Source organism: Apium graveolens, chromosome 10 (assembly GCF_009905375.1).
Source record: "Apium graveolens cultivar Ventura chromosome 10, ASM990537v1, whole genome shotgun sequence".
Taxonomy (NCBI): domain Eukaryota; kingdom Viridiplantae; phylum Streptophyta; class Magnoliopsida; order Apiales; family Apiaceae; genus Apium; species Apium graveolens.
The window spans coordinates 220328212-220333508 of record NC_133656.1 but is presented as its reverse complement, the minus strand read 5'-3'; the positions used below and the strand labels follow the sequence as shown (position 1 = coordinate 220333508).

At 34.4% G+C, this 5297-nt stretch overlaps 1 long non-coding RNA gene across 1 annotated transcript; it reads left to right on the top strand.

Annotated features, from left to right (window-relative positions):
* The first annotated feature begins 4380 nt into the window (after positions 1–4380).
* LOC141690766 (uncharacterized) lies at positions 4381–4994 on the top strand. Its single transcript, XR_012562766.1, has 3 exons — positions 4381–4458; positions 4532–4772; positions 4857–4994. It is a non-coding gene; the product is annotated as an uncharacterized LOC141690766 (long non-coding RNA).
* Positions 4995–5297: the final 303 nt, after the last annotated feature.

Sequence of the window (5297 nt, the reverse complement as noted above, 5' to 3'; positions counted from 1 at the left end):
TGTGCATTTTTTTTCTAATTCATAAAGTTAAATTAATATAATCATTGGATAATAATAAATGAACAATGTAAATCTGGTCTAATAAGTCTAGCTAACATGTAAGTGGTATAAATAGAACTATTGTCAATAATATTATATTTTATCTAGTCAATATTATAAATGTAATTGAATACCTCTCCTTGTTTGAAAACTTAATTTAGGTTAAAAAGGAGAGTATTTATTTGAATCGTTCATTGATTCATTCCACACATGTTAACTTTCTTACTCCTCCAGATCAAGTCAGGTCAACTCTTAGCCAAGTTGATGTGTAAGTTTACCGTTATAATGAAGGGAAATATATGTGTGTTGATAGTGGGGGTTTCTGCATTTGGAAATAGACTATTTGTTATTATGCTCTACAAAATTTGTATTATTTTATCAACTACTTTTTATTGAAATTAGTTTAATGAGTTTATTAGCTATTTAGCAAGTGATGTTATTTTAATAATGGAACAATACTACCTAAGTACCCTTTTATATGTGCAAGTAGTAATATTTTATATGACCACTTTACTTGTATCTATACTTTCCGAAATTTGGGTTTTGAAATTGGGAATATTCTTTTTATAGTAAGTGGATTAGGCCCAATATATGTTTTATCATATATGTCTCTAATGTTTTATTTTTTAATCTCTATAGTTGCACGTAATATTGATGTACTCTATCTTTTTGACCAGAAATAATTTTTTTATCGGAGAAACGAGAAAATCATGAAAATAAAAGATTGTGCCTATCAAAATTTTAAAATATGGAGTATTTTTCAATATTTTGATTATGTAAATGTATTTCCGTAATACTTTGTATTTTGCATTATTAGCTCCATGTCTGCCTTTTTGAAGAATTTGTTACTTTATTGCTAACTTCAGAGATTTTTTTGACATCAAACAGGCAGACCATGCACTTTTTCTTTAGTTTTTCCAGTACGTAAATCCATGTTTTTCATAGCTTCCAGAGCACATTCTCTGAGTTGATGCCTTCTGTAACACTTTCTTCACAAGAATTGACAATATTATACTTGTGTGATGCATCAAGTAATGTTACCTGATGCGTTTTAAAGTCTTCGTTTCGAAGTCTTCTTCATTATTGGTGTTGTACAAATAACTAAGAAGGGCCTTGTGGGAGTCCACTGACATATCCTCTATGTCGATGGTAGAAGACTCTCTGTCTTTGAAGGGCTGCAAAAGCATGTTATAAAACATCAGAGAATTAACAAAGAGAGTTGTCTTGTGAGTTCTGACCATACCATCAGTTGTGTTGATGGTAAGATGAGAATGAATGGACTCAAGCTTCAAAGAGTGCTTCGAGATATCTCAGAGTTTATTGCGTAAATACATAAGTGGGTGGATCACCCATTGTTATATCAGAAGAAAAAAGAATATAAATTTGTAAGCCTTAGTATTTCAAATCAGCCAAATGTATATATCATTCAATCTAAAACAATAAAATATTTATTTACAAAGAAAGAGTTAAAGGCATTTGGGGGACAAAAGTTTCGCTAAATTGGTTAATTATTGACTGAAGTTAAAAAATAATAATTTGTGGTTCCGCCTTTTGATATGGTGGCGACCGTCAATATCCGTTAAGTGTATGCCGTTAACTCCTAAAAATAAATTTAAAAAGTAAAAATACCCAAAAATTCAAGGGTATTTTAGTCTTTTTAGTGGGAATATAAGCGGTAAGGCATATAATGACTATAGAGATGCCCAAATTGATAGCCACCATCACAATAACAAAAGCAAACTCTGAACCCTTTTTAGAAAAGCAATTATCAAAAATCTAACCCAAAATATAAGAAGACGATGAAGTGGTTTATGAGACCATGCAAGGAGAAGGAGAGATATGGATCTGCAGAGTGCCCCGATTATAAAGGTACAATTTTTAACCATATTTCGAACAAATATGTGTATGTGAAAACATGTAATTTGTTTTTACTAAGATAAGTGTTCATGTGGTCCCAAATTTTTCTTTATGTTCCTCATTTGCATGTTACTTTGCCCTAATTTGCACATCCTACTTGTTTATTATTTGTTTGCAGATTATCCTAATTTCTTTACTATTAAACTGTACCATAGGGGTAAATTTGAGAATAATTTCAAGAAGTTTGTTAATTACAAAATTGATTACTTTGATTTCTGTAATGTTGATATGATGTTTATACTTGAGATTGTTGTAATGAGTAAAGAAGTCGCAGGTAGAAGTTCCCTTGGTCATAGGTTTGTAGCATATGAAATGTATTTCAAATCACCACAATGAGACTATGTATGAAATTGGAAAACTGGAAAATGATAATGATGTATTGATGATGACTGGGCTAATTTTTCAGAATGTGCAATATGTGAAAGTGTTTATGGTTGATATAAAATCCTTAGCTGCTGAAGGATTGCCACTAGGAGAAAAGAGTACACCCACCCACCCCACCCACCCTGTTATAGAAATTCAAGATGAGCAAAGTGAGGAAGTAGTACAAACAACTGAAAATAGTGACTCCTTAATGCCTAATAGTGTGCCACCAATTACTAAGAAGAGGAGATTCAAGAGTGTTGGTGTTAAATATACACTCAAGAAGAGGTCTTCAAGGAGGCCCAAGTTGGTGGAGAGTGATGGTAATGAGGCAGATGGTGAGCAGTGTAATGAGAAGATGCAAGAAGAGGATGGTGAATAGATGAATGACGGAGATGAAGGTATATTTTATGAGGGTGACAACTACTACAACTTTGACAATCTGGATGATTTGTTCAATGATGAAAATGTCAGGGGTAATGATGAAGAGTGGTTCCCTGAAGAAAGTGTATCAGATGAATAATGGCACCCAAATAGTTCAAATGATGTAAATTCCACTCAATATGAGGACTTTGGCATTGATAGTAGTGATGAAAAAAGGTTGATGAGCAAAACATTGATCTAAATGATGAAGTGTTTGGTGGCAGTGAAGATGAGAACATGACTGTCAGTAGTGATGATGAAGATGGTCACATCTTTCCTGAGTTCAATGAGGAGAAAGACATGAAGGATCCCCATTTTGAACTTGGAATGCTTTTTAGCAGTGTAGAGGTGTTAAGGCTAGTTGTGACGAGCCATGCTTTTACACAGAGAAGTCATGTTCTTAGGCAACCAAATATGGGATGCAAGGTCTAGTTCATATGTGCAGCTCCTTGTCAGTGAAAAATTTATGCCAACAAATGCCAGAAGACTGATAGTTACCAAATCTGGACTTATCAAAGTAAGCATGCCTGCCTGTTGACATGGGAACAAAAACAGCTCTCTGCATATTGGATATCTAGGAGGTATATGGATGAAATAAGAATGGATCCTAGCTGGGAGTGTGAAGCTTTCCAGAAGAAGGTGGTCAATGACTTGGGGTGTCAAGTGAACAAGTCAATGTGTTACAGGGCCAATGCCATTGCTTTGAAGAATATAAATGGGACTCTTGAAGAGTCATATGCCAATTTATGGGATTATGGCAATGAACTGAAAATGGTTATGCCTTAAAGTAAAATATGCATAGAACTTGAGGATAAGGAGCCTGGTCAGGAAAGGGGTAGATTTAAAAGGATTTACATCTGTCTAGGTCCAGTGAAGTTGGGTTATTTGGCTGGATTTATGCCACTTATTGGATTGGAAGGGTTTTATTTGAAAGGCCCATATGAGGGGCAGTTATTGACAGCTGTGGGTATGGACCCTGATGATGGTATGTATCATGTGGCCTGGTCTGTTATGGATGCAGAGAATACAGATAATTGTACATGGTTCATTGGAAAATTTAAGGAAAACCTGAACATAATTGATGAGAAGCAAAAGGTAACAGATTAATTTATTTTGTGCTTACTTAATTGTTAGCATTCATGTGTACTGAAATATTTATGTGCGCTGTATTTTTTCCTAAGGAATAATCAATGAACTGGATATGTTGTGTCCAAATGTTGAACACATATTTTGTATCATGCATTTGTACAACAACATGCAAAAAATTCACAAGGGGACAGGGCTGAGGATTTTGCTTTGGAATGTTGCAAAGTCAACAACAGATTACCACTACAAGAGGAACATTGATGCTATGAAAAAAGTAGCAATACTTTATTAGTATCTCCCAGTTTTCTTAATTGAAGATAAAGTGTCAATATTAAAATACTTTATTATTTAATGTCTGTAGTTGATAAAAAATGTTATGACTGGCTAAATGCTAAGCCAAAAGAACAGTGGAGCAGATTTGGCTTTAGACAACATTGTAAAAGTGACTTATTTATCAATAATCATTGTTAGGTATTTAATGCCTCAATTAGAAAAAAATAGACATCTTCCCATAGTGACAATGCTAAGAAGTATACCCATAGCTGTCATGGTCAGAATCCAGAGAAGGAAAACTGAGGCCCAAGGATGGACTGAAGAGTTATGCGGCAATACACTTAAGAAACTGAATGAGTAAGTTATGTGTCTATTAAGTTACGTGTCCATTAATTCCAAGGCCATTATATTTATAGAACACTGATTTCAGGGCCACAAAGAAGTCAGTTGCATGTCATGTAACTTGGTCAGGAGGTGCTAGATTTCTTGTGCAAACATTTGCTGGTGGTTATGAGCTTGTGGTGGATCTGACAATCAAGACTTGTGCCTGCAAGAAATGGCAGCTCAGTGGAATCCCATGCTTCCATGCATTGGTTTGCCTTAATTCCAAAGGCTTCAATGTGGCTAATTTTGGAGTGCATAGAAGCTATTTCAGTAACATGTTCGGAAATGTAAGTTTTTATGACATGCAATTTTTTAAAACTTGTTGCAATTATATTAGCTTATAATGCTATTCATTTAAAATTGTTTGTTAGGTTTAAAAGCATATTTTGGAACCAATTAATGGCAGAGATGAATGAATCAAGACTGGATTCACAGAGCCTCTCCCTCCAAATGTGAAACCATTCATCGGTAGACCTAAAATTAGAAAAAATAAGAAAAATGACATAAAAGCACCCCCGACTGATGCAATAAAACTTAGAAGGCAAAAAAACAGCTTGAGGTGTAGCAATTTTAATCAATGAAGACATAACAAAAGAACTTGTGGGAGACAGGTACATTGCTAACTTGTACTGTTCTTAATTGTAATCTATTTTAATTTTGTACTTACTTGTAATGCTCTTTCCAGGTCGTGAAGTCAAATGAAGCTAATGAAGAAGACACTGAGCAAGGACAACATGCTGATAATGTTGGGGGGAATCATGCTACTGAAGAAGAAGTCAATGAAAATAGAGGTCAGGGTGAAGGCCAAAATA